This window comes from Phyllostomus hastatus, unplaced genomic scaffold (assembly GCF_019186645.2).
Source record: "Phyllostomus hastatus isolate PE091 unplaced genomic scaffold, TTU_PhHast_1.1 phas_contig_86, whole genome shotgun sequence".
Taxonomy (NCBI): Eukaryota; Metazoa; Chordata; class Mammalia; order Chiroptera; family Phyllostomidae; genus Phyllostomus; species Phyllostomus hastatus.
In genome coordinates, this window is record NW_025333977.1 from 56164652 (window position 1) to 56182698 (window position 18047).

An 18047-nucleotide genomic window follows, 5' to 3' on the forward strand; every position below is an offset into this window, starting at 1 on the left:
GGTACAGCACCCATTCATGATAAAAACACTCAGCAAAGTGGGAATAGAGGGAGCATTCCTCAACATAATAAAGGCCATATATGAGAGACCTTCAGCCAACATCATACTCAATGGCCAAAAATTAAAATCTTTTCCACTAAGATCAGGAACAAGACAAGGCTGTTCACTTTCACCACTTCTATTCAATATACTACTGGAAGTTTTAGCCACAGCAATCAGACAAGAAAAAGAAATAAAAGGCATTCAAATTAGAAAGGAGGAAACAAAACTGTCACTGTTTGCAGATGACATGATAGTATACATAGAAAATCCTATAGACTCCACCAAAAAACTGCTTGACCTAATAAATGAATTTGGCAAAACAGAGGGATACAAAGTCAATATCAAGAAATCAAAGGCATTTCTGTACACCAACAATGAAACAGCAGAAGCAGAGATCAAGGAAAAAATCCCATTTGAAATAGCAAAAAGAAAAATAAAATATCTAGGAATAAACCTAACCAAAGAGGTAAAAGACCTGTATTCAGAAAACTACACAACACTGAAGAAAGAAATCAAGGAAGACACAAACAAATGGAAACATATACCATGTTCATGGATTGGAAGAATTAATATCATCAAAATGTCCATACTACCCAAAGCAATTTACACATTCAATGCAATACCTATTAAAGTACCAATGGCTTATTTCACAGACATAGAACAAATGCTTCAAAAATTTATATGGAACTATAAACGACCCCGAATAGCTGCTGCAATATTGAGAAAGAAGAGTAAAGTAGGAGGGATCACAATACCTGACACTATACTATACTACAAGGCCACTGTAATCAAAACAGCCTGGTACTGGCATAAGAACAGGCACATAGACCAATGGAACAGAACAGAGAGCCCAGAAATAAGCCCAAGTCTCTATGGTCAATTAATATTTGACAAAGGAGGCAGCAACATTAAAATGGAATAAAAATAGCCTCTTCAACAAATGGTGTTGGGAGAACTGGACAACCACGTGCAAAAAAAATGAAACTTGAGCACCAACTTATACCATATACAAAAAATAAATTCAAGGTGGATAAAAGACTTAAATATAAAACGTGACACCATTAAAGTCCTAGAGGAGAACGTAGGTAGGAAAATCTCAGATATTTCACGAAGAAACTTTTTTACTGACTTGTCCCCTAGAGCAAGGGACATAAAGGAAAGAATAAACAAATGGGAACCTCATCAAAATTAAAAAGCTTCTGCACAGCTAAAGAAAACAGTATCAAAATTAAAAGAGAACCAACTGTATGGGAAAACATATTTGCCAATGACAGCTCAGACAAGGGTTTAATCTCCAAAATATATAAAGAACTTACAAGACTGCACTCTAAGAAGACAAGGAATCCAATTAAAAAGTGGGCAAAGGACTTGAACAGACACTTCTCCAAGGAGGACATACAGAAAATCCAAAGACACATGAAACGATGTTCAATATCGCTAGCTATCAGAGAGATGCAAATTAAAACCACAATGAGATACCACTTCACACCAGACAGAATGGCCATCATAAACAAAGCAACAAACAATAAGTGTTGGAGAGGTTGTGGAGAAAAAGGGGACCCCTAGTGCACTGCTGGTGGGACTGGAGACAGGGTACAACCACTATGGAAAGCAGTATGGGAACTTCCTCAGAAAACTAAAAATGGATCTGCCTTTTGACCCAGCAATTCCACTGCTGGGACTCTATCCTAAGAATACTAAAACACCAATTCAAAAGAACCTGTGCATCCCAAAGTTCATAGCAGCACAATTTACAATAGCTAGATGCTGGAAGCAACCTAGATGCCCATCAGTAAATGAATGGATCAAAAAACTATGGTACATTTACACAATGGAATTCTATGCAGCAGAAAGAAAGAAGGAGCTCCTACCCTTTGCAACAGCGTGGATGGAGCTGGAAAACATTATGCTTATCGAAACAAGCCAGTCAGTGAAAGACAAATACCATATGATCTCACCTTTAACAGGAACCTAAATAACAAAACAAAGAAACAAGCAAAATATAACCAAAGACACTGAAATAGAGGACAGTCTGACGGTGACCAGAGAGGAGAGAAGAGGGAATTTAAGGGGACAGTGGGAAAGGTTCACAGAAACAAACTTAAAGGACACATGGTCATAAACTAAGGGGAGGGTGGTAATGGGAGGGAAGTGGGGAGGGTGGGAGGCGGGACTGGATTGGGAGTAAAAAGGAGAAAACTGTATTTGAACGATGATTAAAATAAAATTAAAAAAAAATAAAGTGTAATGAGGGAAATGAGATGTGTGTTTATATGTTTGAATGCAACACCCCCAACTTACTCACACTTACCTATGTCCAAATGCTTGTGTAATAACCTCTCACACAGACTCTGGTCTTAACCATGTAGTACACTTTGGTCAAAAGCACTGTTGCAAATGTGGAACAGAAAAGTGAAAATTCCTGTGTATTAAGTTTTAGTTTTTTTCAATTGTTCCTGGAAACCTGATGACATGTGAATAAACCAGAATAGTTTGGTGGTTGATGAGGGACATGTTTTCTCAGTTCTTGCTGTAGTTATAGCTGACAGGCAAGACACTAGAGTGAGGCCACTAGGACCGGTGACTCAAACCAAATTATGAACTAATTACACATGTCTGAGTGAGCTTATGCATGCCCAGTTCATCCCTAGAAATTTACCCTTTAAGTCGTGAGATGAATAAGTGGTTGGTTACACAGAAAAAAAAATTCATCATTACAGATACTAGTAGCAAAGCACTATTGTATTTATCATGCATTCTGAATTTGCTAAATGACAGTTGTTCCATCAATCTGCACCTATCAAAAATGAAGGAAAAGGTTCAGGTTATTAATCCCATGCAATATTTAAGCACTTTGACAGAGTTCATACTCTCTCCTGTTCTCTTACTTTATTCTGGTCAAGTTTTACAGTGGAGATTTGTGCTGCTGTTAGTGCAACTGCCCTGTATGTTGAGCCCCTGTTGTCATGACGGCCAGGTGCAAAGGCCACCTAACTACTGAGGTATGTAGTTAGGAGCTACTCAGGGATGTTCTGAGGACACACTAGACAACAGCTTAGTTCCTTTTCAAGCTTATTTGCCTTTGCTTTTTTGTTGAATGATTACAATTTTAAATAAATATTTTAATAATTTTTGAGAAAAAATATATATGAGTATATGTATATGTGTCTATATCTATATCTATCTATATATCTATATCTATATGTCTATATAGATATAAAGATAGAAGTACCAAAATCTGTATATATATAACACACACAGATTTTGATAGCAGAATTCTGTGTGTGTGTGTGTGTGTGTGTGTGTGTGTGTGTGTGTATGCACAAATTTTGGTAGCAGAATTCTGAACCAGGTAGTAGTATAGCCTGGAAAGCAGCATAGAAATTGTTAGCAGAGGCTGGAAAATGACCATGCTTGGCCATGGAAAAATGAGAGAATGGTGAATCACATTATATAATCGCAAGATAATTGACAAAACTGTCATATGCCTTACCTTGGAAGATGGAAAATGTACCATACCTGGGCTTGGCAAGATGATTTACAATCCAAATGTAGAAATGTCTGTTGGAGTTTAGCTATCTATGGTAAAGTATGAAAAGAGAGAAATAAGCTAGATAAAGAACTGTTAACACTAACAAAATTTAGAGGTAATATGGTGGAGCTAGAACTTACTGTGTTGGAAAATAAAATCATTTCTCTTCTCCCAGCTTCCGAACTCGTAAAAAAAAATCTGAAAGTCAAACAAGGCCTAGAAACAAAGATGAAATCAGTGTTATGGCTATAGAAAACTTTAAGACTTCTGAACTATTTTAGGTGTTGGCTAATATGCATCCTCAAATAAACTAAAGAATTTCTAAGACTCATAAGGACACAGTCCCACAGAAGATTCATCTACAAGTAGCAGTGACTATGTTACAGGGAAGCATATCTTTGAAAAACTGCTGTGATCCAATGAAGTGCATTTATAAGTGATAAAAAGGACAGAACATTTTTTAGAGTGTTGTGTTTCCAAACTAAAGGACTACCAACTTGGACTTACAAGGAATATAAATTCCTATACATTCCTTACCAGGCAAAGGGGCTAGGTAATAATACTACTAAAATGATTAAGTAAAGAGGTGATGGCAGTGCCTTAATGGTCACTGATTTGATTCCTGGTCAGGGCACTGCCTGAGTTGAGGGTTCAGTCCCCAGTTGGGGCATGTCTGAGAAGCAGCTGATCAATATTTCACTCCCTCTTTTTCTCCCTCCCTTCTCTCTCTTTACAAATAAATCAATTTTTTAAGAGAGAGATGACAGTGTAATACAATCAATCACAGGAGTTTGGATAGTAAGGCAGAGACCAGGTACCATAGTCTTTGGCAAGCCAGTATAAATATTTTGCATTGTACTCTAAGTATTTTAAATAGAGGCATGCCATGATCCAATTAGTGTTTTACAAAGATCTCTTAGACTGCCATTTGGAGGATGAATTATAGCCTATTATTAACTACATAAATCAAGTAGTTAGAAGTGATTCTAGAAGTCCAGATAAGAGATAGATGACTTGGTTTAGAGATGTGTATTGTTACTTACCATTTGCTTACAGGTTTACTTGCCACTATCATCTGCCCTACTCTGTGGTCTAAGATGCTGACCCATCCAGATTATCTCATACAGACTTCATTGCCTTTTCTCCTCCAGTTGTGTTTGATCAAAAATACCTCAACAAGGTAGAGGAGAACACAAGAGAGCACAGTCAAGTTCTTCCTTCTGCTCTCTCCTTGCTTCGGTACAGAGGGTATAAATGTGGCCACTGCTGCTCTTGCCTGGCAGCACTTCTACCAAGAGTCCATTTCTCACTGGGTTTCAAAACATTCCTTTCTCTTGACAATTCACATCTGGGTGTATCAATAGTAACCTGCTGCTGGTCCTGGGTGTCCCAATGTGACTTAGTGTCTTCTTTAATTTTATTCAATGTTTTAAAATTGTTGAAATTTCAACAATCTAAAAGAAATTGTTCCTTTATTTACTGAATTTTAACATGTTTAAGTGAATTTATCTTGCTTTTTAGGATCCTAACAGGTAGGTGATAATTATGAAGATTAAAAACATAGTGGACTGATTTGGGATACTTAGAAATATAATTGACATAACTGATAGATTAGAAGTTAGACTGTAAGGATAAGAAAAGAATGAAAGCTAACCCCTACCATTCTGACTTAAACTGTTGGATGGATACTTATAACTCATAGAATGGCATAGGCTATAAAGGAATGATTATTGCAAAATACATTTGAAATGCTTATTTCATGCTCATATGTAGATGACAAATAATAATAGGATGTATGAGTGTGTAGCAAGTCATTGGCAGACCATTAGCATGTAAAGAGATTTGTATATATAAATCAGCAATCTGATAGAAAGATAAAGAAAATCCTTGAGAGGGGAAACCTGAATTCTTTTAACAGATAGAAAAGGAGAGGCTAACAAAAGAGTCTAAGAAGTAAGTAGTTGTGAAGTAGTCAGAAAAGCAGAAGAATATGATGTCATGGAAGGAAATAGGATAAAAGTAAATCAAGAATAGTTGGTCAACTATGTTTGCTGAGTTATCAAGTATAGAAGACATCATTGAGTTAGTCAATGTGAAATTCATTGACTTGTCAAAAACAGTTTCATTGGAGTTTGAAGGATAGAGATGGAATGTAGTAGATGAGGAATATATACATGAAGAGGATTTATACTGAAAGAATATTTCTCTATATAGATATATTTTAAAAAGTTTATTCTTAAAGAATCATACAAACTGCATTAGAGAGAAATAAACCATTTTGAGATGTTTGTGTTTGTTTATCTTTTGGATTATTTGTTCATTTGTTTTATTTTGTTTGTTTTTTAAGATAAGACATGACAGAGCATATTTGTAAACTGGAGTGCAAGTTTCAAAAAATTTAGAAATTCGATGACACTGAAGATAGCAAAGGATTGACATTTAATAAAAATGGTGATATTCATTATTAATGTAGATATGAAGCCAAGGACCATAAAACAAATGCACATATGTTTGTAGTTTTGCTTGCAGGAAGATAACAAAAGCACTATGTGTTTGCTTCTCTTATTTATTTACTTATTTGTTTAAATTTATTGGGGTGACACTGGTTAATAAGATTTTATAGGTTTCAAGTGTACATTTCTGTGATACATGACCTTTATATTGCATTGTGTGCCCACCACTCAAAGACAAATAATCATCCAGCACCATATATTTGATCCCCTTTGCTAACTCCTCATCTCCCTTTCCTCTGGTACCCACCGTACTGTTGTGTGTGTCTGTGAGTCTTTGTCTGTTTTCCTTGTTTGTCCATTTACTTTCACTTCTATATTCCACATATAAGTGAAATCATATGTTTCTTAACATTTTCTGACTGATTTATTTTTCTTAGCATGATAACTTTAAGGTCCATACATGTTGCCACAAATGGCAATATTTCATCTTTTCTTACGCCTGAATAGTATTCCATTGTATACATGTACCACATCTTCTTAATCTAATCATCTCTCAAGGGACACTTCAGTTGTTTCCATGTCTTGGCCACTGTGAATAATGTTGCAATGAACATAGGAATACACATATTTTTGCAAAGAAATATTTTCAAATTTTTCAGTAGGTACTCAGAAAAAGGTTTGCTGTGATACATGATGACTCTATTCTAAATTTTTTGAGGATCCTCCATACTGTTTCCCATAGTGTCTGTACCAGTTTACATTCCCATCAGCAGCAAATAAGTGTACCTTTTTCTCCACAACCTCTTAAACACTTGTTATTACCTGTTTTGTTCATAATAGCCATTCTAACAAGTGTGAGGTAGTATCACATTGTAGTTTTGATTTGCATTTCCCTAATAGCTAGTGACTTTCAACATCTTTTCATGCATCTGTCAGCCATTTGTATGTTTTCTTGGGAGAAGTATCTTATCAGGTCCTCTGCCCATTTTTATTGGTTGTTTATATGAGTTCCTTATGTATGTTAAATAGTAACCCCTTGTCAAAGCTGTTATTTGAAAATACCTTCTGCCATTCAGTTGGCAGTTTTGTTGGCAGTTTCTTTTGCTGTGCAGAAGCTTTTTAATTTGATATAGTCCCATTTATTTATTTTTGCTGTTATTTCCCTTGCCTTTGGGGGGAAATTGATAAAATCTTCTCTAAGACTTAAGCCCATAAGTTTGGTAGTTATATTTTTTCTATATACTTTATTGTTTCAGGTCTTTAAGAAAAAAGAAAATAAGAAACTGTATTTTCCCTTTTTAGACTGAGCTTCTAAAGCTCTTAAAGAGGCATTTTCTTTTTTGAAGTAGTTAGGGTAAATTATTCAAAATTTTTGAGAAGTAACAAAATGAAAAGATTTAAATCCAAGCCCAGTTACTAACTGCATGAATTCAGACAAACTATATAACCATTCTTATCCCCAAATTTTTAATCTATAAAACATGAATTAGTTTTCCTTCTATATTCATTTTGATTAATCAAGATCATATATAAACATCAATATTCTATTATGACTCTCCAAAATTTATATACTAAAATTCCACATTCCTTTATGAAAATTAGGACCATGTAAGTAATTTTGGACAAACCAAGTAATTAATTTTTTATAAAATTATTCTTACCATTATGAGTTTAAAAGTAAAGGAGTACATTGTGGAAACCTGGGGACAGACATAATAGTGAATATGTTACTGTTCATGCCAGTGTGATCTCTTCAGGTCCTTGAACTGGAAGCAAGCAAAAGGAAGTGTTCACCTTATTCTCATTCTCAACTTTGATTTACCATCTTCCTTTCCTGCCAGTAATTTACTTTTTCCTTGTTTCTATTGCCAATAATTTCCTCCTCTGGAAGATCAGTAAAGTAGCTGGGTGTGCTATAATTAGAAGAAACCAATATTTCCATTTGCTTCCTCAAGCTCTAGATCTTGCTGCTCCCCATGGATGCTGCATTAGCAGAGTCTGGAGGGGACTAGCACAGTGACCTCTGGACCTCTTCATCAGGTTTCCTATTACCTTGCAGCATGTAAGGCACGTAAGGCCTCAGAGAGCAATGAGGAGAATATCGAAGACCACTGAAACCAAAAAGAACTATGAAACAAGAAACTGGCCCAAATCTTCTATTTTCTTGTTATTCAGCACAGTTCTCTGTTTTCCACTCTGCTGAAGGCCCCATCAATTTTGAGTGATGAAACTAAAAACTAACATAAGATTAATTGCTGTAAGCCAAGTGAGTTTTAGGCCACAAGCAGCTTTATATGGATTAAAAACAAATTTTACACTGAGTAGAATAAAGACACAGGGAACTAATGAAAAGTAATGCACATAGAAGTAAACTTACACCAATATTCTTTCCAGGTAATATAATAGCAATTTAAATATGCATCATGGTTTACATATAATATATAATGTTATCACTTAATAGAGTAGGAGCTTAGACTTGGGAAGTCATGAGTTCACAGAGTGGCAGTGCCAGTGCTCAAACCCAACTTTTCCTCCAAACTTTCGTTCTGAAGTTAACTGTCATGCTATCCACTCACAAATCAAACTCTAAATTAGCAAAAGGAAAAGCTTTGTGGTGAATTGCAATTTATTTTCTTTTTATGTGCAAATTTTATGTAAGAAAACTCAATAAATGTTTTATAGAATTTATAAAGGAAGTATTGATGAATCAATTAAATATATATGTGATTATATAAATTGTTGAAAATAATTTCCAGGAGATACTTCACAATTGTAAAATCATTTTATAGATGAATCATCATTAGTAAATAGTTTCACATTGAGCTGCTTTGGGTAATACAGCTGTATGTTTTAATTTGTATTAACTATCATTTATTTTTCTGTAAACACAACTGTTTGCTTCTATGCATTTCTTTGCCTCCAAAAAAATTAAATAAAATTCTTCAGAGAAAGTAGACTTTTTCTTTGTTTTATTCATTTTTGCACACCAAAACACAAAGCTGAAATGAACTAAGCTCATGCTGCTAAATTTTAATTAATACTTCACCAAGCTAAATAAACCAGAGCCTTTAAATAATGTACATGGCAAGCTGTAAGATTATAATGTTGCATTTGCTCTATAGGCTGTTTTTCTTAACAGCAGGTAAAGGTGTTTTACAGTAATTTAAAGTAACTATGACATAATTGCTTGTTTCAGTAAATAAATTCACTACTTAGTCTTTATGCCAAGAGCTTGGAAACTATATTGTCAAAATAATACTGGTATGAAATAACCAGTGAATACATTATTTGTTATGTTCAAGAATAATAATTTTTATATTTCTGCTGAGTTTGTCTTTTGTATACATATCTAATAAAATTATTCATGTTATTTGAAAACTTTATTTTTAAATGAGGTATAATTTCTATATAAAATAATATTAGTTTCAGATATACAACATAATGATTCAATATTAGTATGCATATGAAATGATATGATAATAAGTCGAGTTAACACCCATCACCTTACATAATTACAAAAAATATTTTTCTTAATATGAAAAATTTTTAAATCTACTCTTTTAACAGTTTTCAAATATGCAATACAATATTATTAATTACAATCACAATTCTGTACATTACATCCCCATAACTTATTTATTTATTTTCTAGCAAGTTTGTATGTTTTGATACCCTTCATCCTATTCATTTGTTTTGATATGATAACACATATGGAGCACTTACTTTGTGAAGGAAATATTCTAAATGTTTTACTAGTATTAAATTATTTATTCCCTCCTAGGCTGGTGTGGTTCAGTGGATTGAGTGCCAGCTTGTGAACCAAAGGATCGCCGGTTGGATTCTTAGGGCACATGCCTGGGTTTCGGTCCAGGTCCCCAGTAGGGGGCCTATGAGAGGCAATCACACATTGATGTTTCTCTTTTTCTCTTTCTCCCTCTTTTCCCCTCTCTCTAAAAATAAATAAATAAAATCTTTAAAAAATTTATTTATTCCCAAGTCTTAATTGGTGTCCTAGAAGAAGCAGGCACCAAAATAGGATGAGATAGAAAGCACATTTGTTAGGGGGAATGTCTCTATAGAATGAAGGTGAGGAAGCATTGTATAAGAAGAGCCTTCAGACTCCAAAACACCTATGGCATCTGTGAATGGAGACAGGAAACAAAGGATGATTGGACAGGAAGAGTTCCAGACTGCAGCAGAGGTCTAAGAAATATTCTTCAAGGTCAATGTGGTCCCTGAGCCAAAGTTGCCAGTGAGTGAAGAAGCCCTGTGTCTTGCAGCAATGGGTAGGCCCTGGTTAGTCATTGACTGGAAGCATCCTGGTAGAAGGATTGCTTCAGTGCAAATGCACATTCAGTGCAAATGTGCATCTGGCAACCATGGTCAACTTGCTGATCTTCGCAGCCAGTGTTAATGAAAGAGATCTGAGCACTACAATTCCGTGCCTGCCACTAATCACAACAGCTTTATGTTATATATTACTTTAATTCTATTTCAATTATGATTAAAAAGAGAAATAGAGGTTAATTAAAACACTCAAGGTCACATTTTCATGTTCAATCAAATTACATGAATTTTCTTCATTTGTTTTGAGATTATTTTATGATGTAGACACCAGCCTGCAGTGTCTGCATCATTATGGATGAAATGAAACATTCACATGGACTACTGAGTCCAGTGGAGGAAAAGGGACAGCATGGCTTTTCTCTCAAGGGGATCAAAAGCATTGGCCCTTGCCATGACCACTCTTTATTGGGTTTCTGGGCACATTACATGATGGTCTTCAGTTACTATGCACAGGTTCGCTTTAGGTGGTTACCTTTTACAGAAAACAAAGGAGCCAATGCCGCTAATCACATCACAGAAGAGGGATATTTGCAAATGAAAAGGTAAAAGTGATTGAACCAGTTACACTCATCCTTGGAAGGTTTAGCATGGATTTGAGGAAGTTACTTTGCAGTAAATGTCCTCAATTCAGGGTGAGGGAGGTTTTTAGCAAGACAAAGATTCAAAGTGGCCTAGGCACATTGCAGGTCTGATTCCCCATAGGAGAGCCTACCTGTGGGTTTGGGTCCTGTGCATCTCTGAGTGTGAGCTGGGCCCATGCCACACAGAATGGTCTCCTACAGTTTTATATATTCTCTAACATTGCACATACCTACATATACTTTTTGACTAATTAAGTAATTTATAATAACATCAGCAGTTAATTCTACCATCATATGTTAAAGTTTATATAATATTCTATCACCTTAGGATGTGTATTTTAAATTTTCCTTCAAAAGAAATTGCACTAAGCAACAGGAGATTGTAAAGGTTAAAAATGGGTGGAAACATTAGAAGCTGCCTCCAATAATAAATACAAATTTATACAATTTGTATGAATATAATTTGTATTTATTAATACAAATATAACTCAGAAAGATTAGAACTCACTTTTTGTTGATTTTCTTGTGTCCACTTATATCAAAATAATATTGACAACATTAGGTAAAGGAAGAATTCCAATGCTTTGAAGCCTTCACATGGTTGCTAAAATAAAAAAAAATTGGGTCATCTTTCTAGGCCAATATTCTGCAATCAAAATGTTAATGTTTACTTTTTAAAATTATACTACCTGAAAATCTATGAATACTCTTTGCAATAGGAAGACACTGAATGAGATACTATCACTATCTAGTGTGGCAGACTATCAAATAGGGCTCTAATCTTTCTCTGATATTTGCCTTGACCCTTCAGATCTCCAGCTCCACATCTATCTACAAGAGGAGTTGGGTTCTATCAGAAATGTTAAGAAAGAAAGGATCATCAAGATCACCTGAGATTTATTTATTTATTTATTTAAATCAAGTTTTCTGCCTTGGCTGGGTGGCTCAGTTGGTCAGAGCATCATATACACCTAAAAAGGTTGTGGGTTTCATCCTGCTCAGAACACACACATAAGTCGTGGGTTAGATCCCTGATTAGGGTCCAAATGGGAGGCAACAAATCAATGTTTCTCTCTCATATTAATATTTCTCTCTCTCTCTCCTACCGCATCTCTCTCTAAAATCAATAAACATTGTGCTATCCTCAAGTGATGATTTAAAAAATAAGATTCCTTAGCTCAAATGAAGAGAATCATATTAAGTAGACTAGAATGAGGCCACAGAATTTTCTAAAAGTGCATTATGATAGAGTGGGTTTGGGGATCACCAAACCAGATGACCTATATTTATAAAGTTCTATTTTAAAAAAAACTCTCTACATACTTAATGTTAACATTTAAAAACCTCTTTATAAAAATGTTTACATTTAATTAAATTTATCATGAATTTTTTATTATAACATGTGATCAGGAGAGCACCAAAATATATTGCAATTGTTTTTTAGCCAAATTTCAATAAAATATGATATACTAATGCATATGTAAATTAGGAACATAAACCATCTGTTTAGTAGGCTAATAATTTTTTGTGTCAAAATTTAAAAATATATACCTACAATAATATGTTAATCAATTTCAGTAGAAACTCTTTCCATTTATTAAAGATAGAATTTCATACAATGACTTGAGTGTAAAATGTTTTCAAGAGGGTATTTTTTGTGCATTTAGAAGCCCAGCCTCCTACAACAGTCTAAAATATCAATTGAATGATGTTTCTAATTTCAGTTTCTCTATTTACATATATCAGCAGTAGATTACCACTTCATGTTACAATTACTCACAGCGCTTATCTGTAAATGAAATTCAAAAACATGATGTGAACATAATGTGCTGCCAGCACAAGCAGAGACACAGCTACTGCTCCTATCACACCTTGTGTCAACACATTCATTCATAATAACAAAAAAAATACACCTGTGAGGAAATAATTTCATTAAAACTTATCAGAGCAACTAACATTTCCTATAGTATTGTATAACACTTCAAATATTCAAAACCTTACAAGCTGACTGACATTGCAGTGAAGTCCATCATGGCAATGTTTTCAACATGCAGAAACAAGACACTGTGTCCTGTTCTTGTCTTTGTTTCTGTCTCCATGTCTCACTGCAGATCCAAAGCAAAGAAAATGCCTGCAGTGTATTGAAATTCATATAGCTTCTGGTTGAAGCTTCCTGAGCAAAGTTGCATTAGATAGCTTAAGTGTGTTGAATAACTTCAACCTGCTTCCCATAGCTCCTGTTAGTATAGATAGCTATCTAGTTATTAATAAAGAAAGGGAGCAAAGATAATCAGCTCTTAAGCCCAATAAACTAAGGAGGTGAATCATATATTAAGCATAATCTACTAGAAAGCTAAACTGGACAATAAGCCTGATTTAATAGGAAACAGAAGCATTCACAGGCTTCCTAGGGTACCTTTTCATCTTCTGCCCAGGGAACATAATCCCCCAAACAGGCAGGAAAAATCAGTTATTAGTCATTACTCGTGATTGCCAAGGGAAGAATAAAAGCAGCAGGGAAGTTTCTTTGCTAGGTGCATATGCAGTAGAAGCCAAGCTAGCATAGGAGGAGGTAAGCCCATGCACAGTAGAAACCAGAGGATGAAGCAAAACTTTGAGGCCTGTGTTATGGGAGCCAAAATGGTGACATAAAGGGATTGAGTCTAGTTTAGGAAAATAATCAGATTGGATAAAAGCACAGAATCACAGAAAGTCCAGGAAAGGAATTGATTAGTGGTAGGTCCCAGCACAAGCCCAGGGAAACTCAGGAAGTAGGTTGGAAAGTTTGAAAGAAAGCCTGCTTGTCCCTGAAAACCAAGAAACTATAATGGAAGGTTATCAGGGATCTAGGAGCAATTGCTATTGGAGCTTGCCCACAATCTACATCCCCAAGAGTATATTATTTCCTTTCACGCCAGTAAATCTTGCCACTACATTTAAACTTCTCCCACATGTGTGCTCTTTGAAATTCCTTTTTCAAGTCACCACAAAATCCCATTTTCACCAGCAACAAACACTTCCACCACCAACTTCCTCCAAAACATATATACCTAGATGTTACTTTAATCCAGAGTTCATCACTCCCTTATAGAAAGGTCATTAGGAACACTGCTGTTGTACAAATTAACCGCATACTCTGCTCAATTCTGAAAGTAGAAGAAACTAGAGAATGAATTGAAGATGAAAGAGAAACATGAAGGAAAAGGGGTTATGTCATCCTTCTAAGGGGTTGTAGGGGAAATATTTTTAGTCACATTTGAATTTTGCATTACCTAATTAAAAGATTGATTCATGTTTTTTGCAGTAAGTTATGCAGTGTAAATATGCACAAAGAAAACATTATTTTCTTTATCGTCTTCACTCTATTTCTTTATTATTTTTACCCCATTCTAGTTTCATCTTTCCAGAGTAATCAATATTAACCGTTGGATGTATACTCTCCCACATATTTCCTTGTGTTCTTTATATAGAGAGATTTTGAGGTGTACACCTCTCTGCTCTCTTCCTTTCTTTCATCTTTAATCTTCCTATGCCTGTGTACTAAATAGGACTCCATCAGGAGCACTGAAAGCAATCTAGGTGTTCAAGAACAGAGAAATGGTAGAGCCTACCTAGTTCATAATAAAAACTGATGTGGCTTTCTGACCTGAGAGGCAAGAGCTGCCTGCAGGATGTGGGAGCAATTGACACAGAATCAATAGCAAAACTCATGCTCCATTTTCTTATATCTGCCTGTTAACTTCACTCTCTCTTTCTAAAGTCAGGAAATAACCCCTCACTGAGAGCATCTAATCCAGATTTCTGCTTGTAAAACAATCTAGTGTGGAGTGAAAGCAACAATATTTAATTGACAATAGACAAGCCAGTAAAATATTTAAAATGGGACTTTGTATAACTATAAATCTTCACCTCAGAAATAATATAAAATAAGTAAGGATAAGATTTATGTTGAAAGTCTCTCTCTCTTTATTGCTCACTCACAAATCCTTTTTCATTTTATAATCTTTTAATCTCTAAGTTTTTGAAATTTTACAAGTATAAACTTTTGTATATTTTTGCATTTATTTGTTTTGATACATTGGGTTGAGAACTAAGGGGATCTTGTAATCTAAAAACTCATTTAAAAATTTTTTTTTGAATAAATTCCCCTATGTATTTTTACTTGATAATTTCCCAACAGCATTTCTCTATGGCTTTTCAGAAGTTCTTATTAATTTGTGTTTTACTGGAGTGCTGTCTACTTTTTTCTCTATTGTCTCTGGATTTCCATTTGTTTATATTACAGATACATATATTCTGAAAGATTTTTCTCAATGTTTTATCTTCTGGTCTTTCTATTGATTTTTTAGATTACCTGTTAAGTTCAAAAATTTTGTGCTTTTTTTTAAAGAAAGTTTCTTTTTTATAGTACTTTCTTTTCCATGAATGTTAAATCTTCTGTTAGATTTTAGCAGACATTGACTACATTTCTTTTGAAATTCTCCATTGCTACTGAATTTTCACAGGAAAAAAGTTTATTCTGCCTTTTATGTGGCAGGGTTTCCTGGAATGTCTGTTGATTTGACCATCATTCTTTATGCAGTAGTGAGGCACCAGTAAGCTATTTGAAGCTCTGTGATCTGTGGGAGAACTGTAGCTAGACAGGCCTCATCTAAGGTGACAGGCACCAGCCTCTTTCACTGGAGAATGCCAAATTATGGCTTGTCTCCTAGGGCAAAAACCTTTAAAGAAAGGTGCTCAATTTTCTATGTAAGGACTATTTGCCCCTTTTATTTCAGTTATTTATCAGCTTGGAATATTATTCTTTAATACAGTTGTCTTAAACAATTTCTCAGTCTATTTTTCTCCTATACTTTGTTTATGATGGAATTTCGTGTGATCTATTTTTCATTTTCATGTAACAAATACTATTCACTTATGACTTGTGGCTCTTCTCACATGTTTAACAAGGTAACCTTTCTGAATATAAAACAAGATTCTATATTAATTTTAAAATATTTGTAATTTTATTTTTATTTTAATTCAACATTTAATTTTTCTTGTTTTTCTTTTTTTCCCTTTTTATTGAATTGATTGGGTTGACACTGGTGAACAAAATTATACAGGTTTCAGGTGCACAATTCCACAACACATCATCTATACACTGTATTGTGTGCTCACCACCCCAAGTCAAGTCTGCTTTGTTCACACTTTTTCCCCTTCTATACCTACCCCAGACTCCCTTCTTTCCGGAAATTATCACTGTTGTCTGTGTCCATGAGGCTTTTTTTCTCTCTCTTTATTTTGTTTAATCCCTCAACCCCTCACTAAGCCCCCCAACTTCCCCTATCATTTTACTTTTAAAACATACATACCTATTCCATTTATAGACATTTCCTACACACACACACACACACACACATTTTTTCTTTGCTTTTCTTTTCTTTTTTACTTTCCAGTGATGGCTGATTATGCTAACAATAATTTCTAAAATCACCATACTTTTCCAGAAATTTGAAAGGCCAACTTTGTCATATATTGAATTCATATAAATACTTTAGCATATTTTAGTAATTTTAACTAATTTTGTTTTTTAATCCTCACCCAAGGATATATTTGTTAATTTTAGAGATAGAAGAGGGGGAGAGGAGAGAGAGAGAGAGAGAGAGAGAGAGAGAGAGAGAGAGAGAGAGAGAAATGTAAAAGAGATACATCAATCAGTTGCCTCCAGCATGCTCCCCAATCAGAGATGGAACATACATCCTATCCTAGGTGTGTACCCTGACCAGGGATTGAACCTGCAACAATTTTGGTGTGTAGGATGACACTTAAACCAACCAAGCCACCTGGCCAGGGCTTAACTGATCTTTTAATTATTTATAAAGTAAAAATAGAAATATTTAACTATAATATAGGACATATTACTGTCAGATAAGTAAAAACTTGTTCACTTTCTTCCCTTTGAAAATGTTTATACCTATTTTCAGAGAACTTCCCCCATTCTCTATTGTTGTTGTTGAAAATGTTTATACCTATTTTCAGAGAATTTCCCCCATTCTCTATTAGAGGAAATGCTGAAAATAAAATACTTAACATCTGCATAGTAATAATATTTTTCATCTTAGTAACTGTTAAATTTGTGCCTATTGTTAGGAATTTATTATTTAACCCAAAATATTAAGATTAGTATATTTTCCCTATTAATATGGATGTAAATTTGAAACTCCTAGACATTTTAAGATTAATGCCATTCTTTGGTTAATGAATAATATTTATCAAAGTGTTATTAATTAAATGCTAGTTAATTTGTTGACCACTTTATATGTATTATTTTGTTTAAATCTCACAACTCATAAAATAGGAATTGTTATTTATCCATTTGTCACATCAGCAAAAATTTTCTGCTATCTCATATGTTTTCTTTCCTCAAAATATACACTTCACTATTTGCACCTGGATGTTCTGGCACCTAGTCACCATGTAATTCACTTAGTTATATTTGCATTTTGCTTTGTTCATTAAGAAGTATTTTCCACTTTTTGTCTCAAATCCAAATAATGTTTTCTTGATTTTTTTTTACTTTTATTTGCTACTGACATATTTTTTCTGTCTCAATACTCAACTGAGTTTAGCTAGTAGGAAAGTCAAAATAAAAAAGAAAAAGAAGGATATGGTATTCTAGCGATTGGCTAGTGAGCTAACAAAATGCACCAATCTTTCTTGAATCAGTTGGATATCATATCATGACTGGAAACAGCAGTAGTATCCTCACAATATGCTTGTCTAGCGGTAGCAGAATTGATATTGCATCTCCATTATTGGAGATGTCCAGTCCTTCTCTCAATCTAGCCACCTTTATTGTCTAACTTGTATTTACAATAACTTCATTGTCCGAGACTTTAATGTTCTATTCATTGTGTTCATATTACAGCAAGATTACCATAGGTGGAGAATGATAAAGTGATTATCTGGAAGTTTCTACTACCAATTTTTCCTTAAATCTTTTTTATCAGAACATAGTCACATTGCTATAATTATTTTCAAGGTTGTCTGGGAACGTGTGTGTGTGTGTGTGTGTGTGAGTGTGTGTGTGTGTGTGTTTGAGAACACCTC